The sequence below is a fragment of the Zophobas morio genome, unplaced genomic scaffold (assembly GCF_036711695.1).
Source record: "Zophobas morio isolate AGI-343-1 ecotype UQ-CSIRO unplaced genomic scaffold, CSIRO_AGI_Zmor_V1 ptg000834l, whole genome shotgun sequence".
NCBI classification, from domain to species: Eukaryota; Metazoa; Arthropoda; class Insecta; order Coleoptera; family Tenebrionidae; genus Zophobas; species Zophobas morio.
The window spans coordinates 74,510-85,434 of record NW_026972936.1 but is presented as its reverse complement, the minus strand read 5'-3'; the positions used below and the strand labels follow the sequence as shown (position 1 = coordinate 85,434).

General features: G+C 32.9%; 2 long non-coding RNA genes across 6 annotated transcripts; both read right to left on the bottom strand.

The window, feature by feature from the left end:
* Window positions 1–2,542: 2,542 nt before the first annotated feature.
* LOC135122021 (uncharacterized) lies at window positions 2,543–3,109 on the bottom strand. The gene is made up of 2 exons (XR_010279210.1): window positions 2,867–3,109; window positions 2,543–2,628 (listed from the first exon to the last, which is right to left on the bottom strand). It is a non-coding gene; the product is annotated as an uncharacterized LOC135122021 (long non-coding RNA).
* A 5,277-nt stretch (window positions 3,110–8,386) lies between these two features.
* LOC135122008 (uncharacterized) lies at window positions 8,387–10,730 on the bottom strand. 5 transcript variants are annotated; one of them, XR_010279208.1, is made up of 8 exons: window positions 10,453–10,730; window positions 10,175–10,401; window positions 10,034–10,116; window positions 9,838–9,966; window positions 9,703–9,775; window positions 9,503–9,654; window positions 9,029–9,450; window positions 8,387–8,865 (listed from the first exon to the last, which is right to left on the bottom strand). It is a non-coding gene; the product is annotated as an uncharacterized LOC135122008 (long non-coding RNA). The 5 variants fall into 5 exon arrangements; XR_010279205.1 differs by having other exon boundaries at window positions 9,503–9,775; window positions 10,175–10,257; window positions 10,341–10,401; XR_010279204.1 differs by having other exon boundaries at window positions 9,503–9,775.
* Window positions 10,731–10,925: the final 195 nt, after the last annotated feature.

Here is a 10,925-nt window from a genome sequence, read left to right as displayed (position 1 = left end):
AATAATAAGGTTAGCGGATAGTATTGCTGCAAACCCAACGAACTTATTCCGGGTAGTCTAATGCGTGCAAAAGGAAAGACCACATGGCTAGTGAAGAGCTCACGTGGCATGGTGGCCATAGGATCTCCGAATTTTTCTCTAGTGAAAATTAATATTACTTGAATATATAATAGTAATTATAACGATATGAAAATGCAATACAATTCTATTTCGGTGTAATATTGCTTATGAGCACTTATAAAGTAACTGTCTAGCAAAAAGGCCTTTAAAAAAAATTTGTATATAATAAATGTAAGACGAAGGTTTTCTTATTTTTAGGGAAACTGCTAATCATAAGCTACGCAGATACACATGACTGATCATTTGCAAGTTTTCGCTGAACCAGCATTAAAGTCCTGGCGAAAACTTAAACTTGTCGCAATAAATAGTTCATATAATTAAATGATGTTTGTAATAAATATTAGCTGTTCTACAAAAATTTTCATAATAAAGTAGGCCTGCAATGCTCTATTCCGATAATCGTCGAATAGCCAACCACGTGCTTTGTATGGGGCAGGACAGGAGGCAAATAACTCGTTCAAGGCTCCCTTTTTTACTTCACTAAAAAAAATGACGAATATTAAGGACTTTAGTTTCACCTACTAATCCGAAAACTGCCATTATTGGCGCTAAGCGCGTACATAAAAATCTTAAATATGTAAAAGTTTAATAAAAAAGAATATAATCACATATATTTAGATGTAGTAATGAAAACATGACACGTGGACGATCGTAGATTTGAGGGATACCTTTTACATCAGTTGCGCTGTTGGTTGGTCTCCAATGTAAGTAAAAAACATTTATTTATCATCCCTTCTATTAATTATATTATTACGTTCATTCATTAATATGTCATAAAATACGGGCCAATAAGCAATCGCTTAAACTTATTTTTAAGACTTAGTGTTTTGTCTGCTGGCATCGATCACCAATGAATAATATAAATTCCCACTTATCGTAGTAAAAAGAACGGTGTAAATTTGTGGATCAAAAAACTTTTCAAAACTAATGGCCCCATCAGGGCAGGATTGTCCGTGAGCGACTAAAATTGCTCACTAAATAAAAGGACAAAGCATTAGGCCGATTGAAGGTCCAGTAAAAGAGGATATATTTGCCCTCCAACAGCAGAATAAACAGAAGCAAGGCGGTAGACTGTTTGCAACGGGCTTTAAACTAATCAACGCTTTACAGAGCTCAATAGATTCGTTCAAAAGTCCTAAACCACATGACCAAAAAAAAAAGCCTGACTTTTAGTGATAGCAAGATAATAATGAATAAGAGCGACCTTCCTTCCAAAAGAATATAATAGACACTGTATGGAGTGTTAGTTGCCAGTATATATAGATGCAGGTGGCCCCGCCAGCACGTTACCCATGGCAGTTGCGTAATGTTAAGATCAAAGCGGATGGCTCAATTGTAGTGCCTTCAAGCTTCTTCGTAGAGACGCCAAACCTTTACCTTGGCGAGATTACTGCAAGCCCAAAATATAATAATAAAAGGGCTAACAGCAGTAACAGTTCAATTGCTTTAACAAAGGGCAATCAGCTTTATTAACCAATGACCCCTGTAAAAACCGTTCAGCTACAATAATGACAAATAAATAATAAGGAAAGTCCGAACCACAAACTGTGAGCTACAAAAAGAAAATACCCCCAGGCTTTATTAAACAATAATGACTGATGAATAGGTTTAACTAATAATAAGCAGCCTTATAAACTTATTCGTCAGGAGAATAAGGCTGCTTTGAAATGAGCAGCAGGGAAGTTAGGTCACCATCACTTCAGATTATTAACCAGAAATATATTGAACTTGCCTTTCTTACAACAAATAAAAGCTTCTTTAAGTTTTCTATTTTTATAAGCATTTACTGCAAAAAAATTGAAATTGTTGTATAACTTCTCAATATTTTCATTAAAAATAAAAAAATAATATATGGAACGTTTAAGTCATTATCATAAGCCATTATCATTCTATTCATTTTCCTGCAAAAATAATATTTTCCTATATATTTTCAATGTTTTTAATACACTTGAATAATAAAAACATTCAAGTTACCTTTTTTATAAATAAATAAAAGTTTTGCTATAAAAATAAATACTTTATTATATATACAAAAACTAATTTCAAGTAGCAAATTATACAAAAGGTATTAATATCCCCGTTTACTAAAATATAAATGTATATAATTTTAGCGATAAATTATTATAATAAAATAAATATATATATATAATCAAAATAAAAACAGATATATATAATCATCTTTATTTTTTCTATAATTATAATTATAGTAAAAAGTAATATTTTAATTTTATTATTAACATAAATACAAACTAAATTTAAAAATTTTGAATTCAGCTCACAAAAAAAGCCCCCGATTCATAAAATTAACGCACTACGGTCAAAAAAATCAGTACTTAAAAAATATTTTCTTTAGTGAACAAAGCAGCCATAATTTTAAATTTAAATACAAATTTAAAAAAATATATTTTCTTCCAAAATAGAATTTAAAAAGTAACTGAAAATTTATTATTAAATTTAAAGAGTGTGAGCAAATGGACAACACTTGGACGTCTCTCAGCTAGTACGGCACTGTCAGGACAAATAATATTCTTTAGAAATTGAGTAATGAGTTGGTAATAATAAAATGATGCAAATTAATATATTTAAAAATATACGCAAAACGGCCAAAGGTACAAAGCACGTGGTAAAGCATTGACCACGAGACCGATCACGTGGTTACTGTTGTGCACTAGTTTAAAACGAGCGACTACAGGCAAAAAGCGTTCGTCCTGATAGAATGCACAATACTTGCACAGCCGTAACAAACCTTATTGGTACAAAAGTCTTGCTTCAACGAATAAGTGCGCCGCTGCGACCGATGCAAGAGACAATTGTTCAAAGCGCTGGGCCACCTCGTGGCAAATCCCATAATACGCACCAAAAAAAAATAAAGTTAAGAACAACATCATTAGGGCAGTTTATATTAGTATTGACCCGACAGGTAGCAAATATAATAAAATCAGCGCAAAAAACGTTCTCATAACAGTTTGTAACAACTTATAAAAAGCATAATTAAGCGGTTCTATATAAGATAACCATTTTAATTTGATAAAAAAAAACCGAAAACAATTTACTTTTCCTAAAAATCTAACAAATTTTTAAACAATTCAAATACATACAAGGCCAGGATTTAATAATAAGGTCTATATAAAAAGTATAAAAAGTATAAAAAGTTTCACACAAAAAAGCAGCGAGAAAATTTTAAAGCTTACAAGAATTGAAGACTAGAGACAATCATACCACAATATAAAAATTACAAAAAATTTAAGACCGTAGTAATAAAAGCGTTGTCGAAAATAAAAAACGAATTGTTTAAACAGTAATAAATATTAAAAGTTTTGTAGCATACGAATAACTTAAAGAATATTGTCTATATTAAAAGGTTAAAGTTACGCCAATTAAAATCCAAAGTACAAAATAACCCAAGGTAATAATATTACACTATAAAATTAAAATAATAATTTATGGAAAAATAGTTATGCTGTTAATTCGCTTAAAGTGCTAAATTTTATTTCAACGTTTGAAGCGTCGAAAGTACAAAGTGAAGGAAGTTTGTATACCCAAGTTACCTTTCGAAAAATATACTTTGAGTATAAAATAATAAAATAATAAGTTTTTAATTAAAATAAAACTTACAACAACTAAAATTAACTAAAAATTACCGAAATTATAATAAAAAATGAATATAATATATATATATATGTACTAAAACAATTACTTTCAGGGTGCAGCGGGTGTTCATTGGAGGGACAATCACGTTTCGACAAGTTTTGGTTAGCGTTATATTTTTGTATTTACTAATCACAATAGCAACTCTACGAGTATTGATATCGCGGGCACAATCGATACTAAGCGCGGTATGAGCGTGGAGAGGCTGTTGCAGGCAACGACGATGCCGCAAGCGGCTTCGCGGGTACGAGCTCTGTTTGCCATAGAAATCGTTTCCTCTAAACGCACATCGCCTAACTTGCCAAGCGAGCAGGGAATCGCCCTTAAAAATCTTGGTACTCGTAGGGCATAAGCAAAAGGCACGTGTCTTGACTTTCAGGAGCACCAGGTTCATGTAAAACAGTTAATTGGATAGTTCTGTATACGTTGAAGTTCCCGGAAGCACCGTAAACTCAAAAGAATGTTGGAAAGCGACTTCGCCTGGCGGAGTTGGAATGGATCGTAATCATGAACAAGAGGTCTGCTAATCTCTGGGGTGGTGCAGCGGAAGGTAATATGCGCGGGGTACAGGAGTAAAGGTAATGGGGGATCGCTGTGGCCTTCAGGGTGGTCGTGGCGTGGAGAAAATGTAAGAGACAAAACGGAGAGCTTATTAGGTGTTCGTTAACTTGTGAACTTTAAAGAGCTCATGCGTTTGCGTAGTCTCTTAGCATAGTCATTATTTAAGCTACGCCCTTCCAGAGGATTCTGACTGGAGTTGGGCGATGCTGGGGGCCTCGAATCTAAGGCTTAAGACTGCCTCTCCCTATGGCGGTTTTTATCGGTTTTCCATCACACTAGGTCGAATGGCGGAAATCCGGGCCCTATATTTCCACTTTTTTGATCCCTGAGGGACAGTCATGATAGTGTAAGCTCCTTTGGGTGAGCTTTCGTGCACAGTATATTAGGCCCTCTTATATATAGGACCTAGTTGTAGTATGTTAGGTAATTAAAAAAAAATAGCAACCCTAAGACATATCGGCGACAAGGTTCTTGCTTCAATTGAGACAAAATAAACTGCTAAACCTAACAACTCGCCGTGGTGCATGCGCAGTAATACACTTCATCACTAACTACAGGTTGAGCTGCCGGCCACAATTTTTAAAAATGATGCCGTTGCCCTCTAAGAACGGATAGATAAACACACTAATTGTCTTTCAGCGAAAAGACTTACAAGTTGTAGGAAGGCGCACTTCTAGCAGGATGATTGAAAGCTAAGTTGTGGTTGTATTCGTGGACGACTAAAAACCTGTTTGAGAGCTCGTGTATTCGAAGTTTATTGACTCAATTGAGCACCGGGGAAATGCTGTTTAATATATAAGTAAAATCAACTGCTTACAACTTTGTCTTTTTGCTGCCTCCTCGTAGTATGTATGCACATTGGTGGTGTTAATTATTTTTTTAAAGGAGGGCTTCATGAGGCTTAGCTCAACTTACAGATGCAGAGAACGAAGATGCCTTCTATATTCGTTAGTATTTAATTTTTTTAACCTTTTATATTAAAGAATTCCGATGTGAACTTTTTCAGTGGAAGCTTTTTAGTCATTTAAAATAAAGATTTTTTTTTTTTTTAGGGAGATTTTTAAAGATTTAGGCGTACAATTAATACAAAGCATGGAAAGTTTGTAAATATACGAAGCAATTATTTACGGTGAACCTGCAGTTCTTAAAAATAACAGTAAAGAAGGTGAAACTGTAAAGTATCAAACAAATAAACGCTATAAAAACAAAAATTTTGTTATTAAAATTAGAATGGCACTATCTGTAAAGGATGCTAAAGTTAATATGTTTATTATTCTTTTGTCTAATTTTATTATTAATAAACTCAGCTTTAGAACTTCGTGGTATTTCAACGTCGTTAGTATGAAACACTTCGTACCGTGGCTTGCGCTTTTTGATTATTAAGTGTTGTGGTTTTAGGAACTATGGTTAGTTTCATTATCCTATCTTTATATGATAACTTTATAAGGGGTTGTAACATTTAGAAGAAATATTACCGCATTGTCGAATTCACGTAAGGAAGTTTAAAAGCTGAAATTATGCATATTTTTCTAAAGACTAGACGGATATAGCAACACCACTTGCTTAAAGGTTTATTATCAAACCTTTCCAATTTTTTTTTATAATAAAACCTGAGTTACAATGAATAACTTTAGTTCTGAGTGTTGATCTTGTGATATGGTTTGAGGTGGGTTTTCCAGAGTAAAGCAGTATCGACCTGTTATTTTCTATATAATTACAAAAAACTAGCTTTAGATTACGTACTTTATAGACGTAGGGGATGATCTTCAAAGGAATGAAAAAAGTTAAGGAGCACATCAGTGGAGAGGGTTATATAAATGACAAACTTGCTAGTTGCGTTTTAAGTTTCTTGCCTCTTATGCGATGAGACAAGGTCGTCTTAGCAGTAGTATTGAAAATTAAGAATTTCGATTGGGTTGGCTTAGTAATGGTGAAGTAAAAATAGTTGAAAAAACTTTAATTGCAGGGGTTACTCTTGTAGGGGCGTTGCCCGCGTTAATTTGCAAAATTACCTTTGCAGTTTGACGCAAGCATAGACTCGTCTATGGGATGAGACCGGTCAAAGAAAAGTATTCTTCTTGTGCATTTCACTTTATAGAGTTTGGCATTAATGTTTTCGTAGGTGTTCCCGTAAAGTTGGCATTCGGAACACTTTCTTTTTTGAAAGAATTCAATCTTGACAATAAGTTATAATCTTAGGTCTCTTAAATCCACTTTTAGGAGCTTGTCTTCAGGGAGGGCATAAGAATTGTATATGCAATGTTTGGTGTCAAAAAGTTATACAAAGCTTTGGAATTTGTGGAAAGTTGGAGGGTAAATTTAAAGCCAAGTGAAAAGTATTAACAGCTTTATTGACTTAAAATTTATTTTTTAATTAAACTTTTGTTAATTTGGGCCGATATTCTTCTTTTTATTTATCATGTGAGTATTCTTCTTTGTTAATAATTTGAATTATAAGGTTTTGTTTCGTAAAAAAAAGCCCAATTACTTGCTCTGAAACTGTTCGTTTTCAAGACGTTACTGGAGATAAATGTTAGTTGACTTTCGTTTGGTAGACATGGTAGAGTAGGTGTTTTACTGTTCTATTATTATCCTGGGAGAAAGACTTTATTTAATTTTTTTTTTTTCGAAACATCTTTAGTGGTGTAACCACTAGGTCTTCGTCCCCAAAACTTCTTTTTCGAAGGCTTCAATCTTAGCAAAGTTGCTAAAAATGAGATAGCTGTCGATATTTCTAATTAAAAGTTTTAAAAAGATAGATAAGTATATAGAAGTACATAATAAAGAATAGTTATAAAAATAGGTAATGATAAAAAGTTAAGAAAATTGTATATAGTTTATATATTAGTATTATACAAGGAAATGAAAAATAGGAAATAAAACCCCCCGAACAAAAAATTGTTATTTATAAAAACTACCCACTGGGGCCTTTATATTTTGCGTTTGAGGAATAAAGGTATATATAAATTCGTATTCTACGAGGCGTCGCCTTTAATTAGTTTGTATGTTGTGTACGTAAGTAGTTTCACTCTCTACCTGTTCTCAAGTGCGAGTGTGAAGCAATTTAAACAAATCGATATTTTTATACAATTTTCTGGTTGTAAGTGCTACAGTTTAATTATAACGCTACGAGCGGAGAGAGCTAGAATTAACCTTAGTTAACAAAGTCATTGCTAGTAATAGTGTTCTCACCTTAAGGCGTCGTGAGTTCGGTAAATTTAAACCCACAAAATGTTTAGAAAAGGAAGTCAAAGGTGTATTACTCTATTATTGACTTAATTAAACGAATTTTATCAATTGCTAACACGAGAAAAAAGCGAGCATGACATAAACTAGTGAGACAGGAAATCACTAATATCCTGTGAAAGAGTAATTCTAGAAAGTATTACTACTAAGGGATTAAAACACAGTCGCTCAGACAGTAGGGGATTAACAAAATCTAGCCTACACAGTTCTTTTCTACTTTTTAATAATTGTAAAAGTTTGCGAACTGTGCTTGCAAGTCGACTCAAAAAAATTATGAAAAAAAATTATGAAAACGGTAAATTACTAGTTTGATACTGAACCAAACCGAAACTTGAGAAGTAAACTATTTCTAATATTTAGAACGATAATTGCTGCTATGAAATTTTCCTATTAAAAGGTATTATAACTTAGGTGTAGTTCTTAATAGTAAGATCTTTATGACCACCGTTTATAAAAGTTATAATTTATCTGTCTCCGCTTTGCTTTTCCTTTAACTAAACTCAATTATGCTATTGAAAATACTACGGATACTTCTTACAAATAAACGTAGATAGTAAAGCCTAAGGCTATGCACGCATATAATATACAGCTTTTTAAACTACAAAAGACCTTGTAATATGAGCAAGTCACTATCTGTAAAAACTATCAAACTTATTACGAAGTGAATAAGCACCCATGTCGCCCTTTTTTTTTGGAAGTTAATTAGCATATAACACATGTAAAAGTGTAAGCTATGGGAGCGATGCTTTAATAGACAAGCCACTTTATAAATCCATATAATTGCCTCATTAATTAAAATGCAGAGTTGAGGTTCCAACTTAATTTTTATTCTGGACTATTTTTTAAGGACAAACCGAGAGTGTCCAATATACACAAAAATGAAGCATGCCAGGGCGACGACCAACAAACACGTGCCCACAAAAAAATATAAAAGGGAATTAGTTGTCCGTTGGCATGTTAATTCATAAACCAGTGTCACATAAAAATTTTTTAGCTTTAAACAGGAAACAGTTTTGAACAAACTATTTTTTACATCATCCAAGAGTCGGACGAAAGGGCTGTAATGGCTACTGAAATTTTTTTTTTCATTAGGGCAAACAGTATTCTGTAGGGAACTAGCGCCTTCAAGGTTTCTTTTAATGATATCAATATACCTTTCAACTTCATCATTCCCATTACCAACACAATTAAAAATGTATTTTACAATCTGAAAGTTTTCTTCTTTATCTTTTAAAAATTTAGACACAATTGCATCCGGGTTAAAGCACACATCCGACAATATCAAGGACCCTGAGAAGTATATCATTAACACTAAAAGGTGCAAGAAAAGAAAAGTAATAAGAACGGAAGTAATAAAATATCGAACTTTTGTATAAACCCGAGAAGTTACTAAAAAGACTAATAAAAAAAGAATAAATAGTAAACTTAACGAGCCCATTAAGTAAAATAATACATGTATTGTTTTAAGAATGTTTATCATTTTAACGGTAACATCTGTATAATACACCAGAGTTTGACGGTATTCTAGCACTTTCATGCCATTTGTTCTTGATATTTTTCCAATTTTGTTAATACTCTTTCTTAAGAGGGCTATAAACTTTGTAAAAAGGGAAATACAGGGCACTTTAAATTTGTAATCGGATTGTTGGTAAGCTCCTTCCTCAAGCGACAGGGTTAAATTTCGGAGGTTGTCGAGGTCTCGTACAATACGTTGCCGAATATCACCTAGATCTCTTAGAGATAATAGCATCTGGTAGTTACCATAAAAAAAGAAGCACGCGCCACAAAAGTAAAGTGAAAAGGAAAAAAATAGAATAAATTTTACGCTGAAACTTGCCTTTGTGAATAAATTTTGACAAATTTTCAACTTAAAAGCTAGTAAAGTCAATAGAACCATTAAGAAAAGAGGCAATAGAGTTAACGTTACCACTGTTAAAGCAATGCTCGTCCAATAAATATTGTCATTGTATTTAAATTGATTGGAACCTCTAAGTCTGAAAACGTTATGCTGATTTAATACAAACGTTGAGGGAGAGTAATTATAAAAAGAGCTGAAAGTGCTAGCCTCCATTGAGCTATCTACATTGAATTTTGGCATAAAAGCAAAGTTAAAAATTTTGGATACACCATAATCTTGTTTTTTTGTAGGAAAAATGCAGCTTGTATCTCCTTCAGAGCTTATGTTAACGGGAAGAGAGACCTTTATGAAAGGGGAAAGCGTTTTAGCTAAGGAACAAGGAGTGACAGCAATAACCTGAGCACCCGATTTTATAGCACAACTTAATTTTTTAGAACTGCATTCGGCTCTTGTAAAAACCATAAAATTTTTTTTAACCAAGAAACTAATTTTTTTAACGTCCAAATCGTCAACTACTGCTACAGGCCCAGCCCCTGAAAGAACCGGAAAGAAAATAGAACTTTTAAGTTTAGAAACTCCGTTATTATTATTCATGTTTACCCAAAACATAACTTTTCCACGCGATTCTTTTAAAGTCGGCCAGGTTATTGTGGTAGTTACTTCCCCTTGAAGGAAGCCTTCATCTTTTTTATATAAGTAATTATGTTTAATTATTTGCGAAGTTGGAAATATTCTACGTACTGCATCTTCAGTTAACTTAAGGTTTAGGGTCATATTATTAGCAAAATTTCTTCGAAATAATGCTGGTATGTCATTGTCATTCACTATGCTCAGTATAATAATTATGGGAGGATCATTAAAGCTTTTATCAACCCAATTTTTAAAAATTGGTAGGAGTTCAATGAACCTACAACCAAAAAGGAGTTTCTTAGAATTTTTGATAGATAACACGCTATAAATGTCCTGAACTGTAACTTTATTTTGAGAATTGGTATTGTTTGGAGTTAAAAAGAACTTACATTTTAGAAATAAGGCAATTTCAAAGGCTCGAATTCCATGATGCTTAAGTAGCTGATTTATGTGAAATTCCATATTTATTAAATCTTTAGAAGTGTTCGAAGCTGCTAAAACATTAAAGAGTTCAAAAGGAGAGTTAGCCACTAACGAGAGAAAGTTATTTCCACTCGCTAAAAACCGGATATCATTAATTTGTAGATTATCGTTTTCTACTCCAGTAAAACTATAATTTTGACACAAACATAATTGCAACCAAAAAAATTGAAGTAGATCTACTAAATTTACGAAAAACTTGTTCATGTTGCAGAAACCCAAAGGGTAAGAAAAAACACAAAAACCTACTTTAAATTATCTGGTAAAATAAACAACTTTCAGCCACTGAGAAAGGTTTTAACTTTTATGTTTAGATTGTAAGTTTGCTTAAACCACACTTTAATGCTACTCGTAAAAATTAAACGCAACGAGCCCTTGAGGC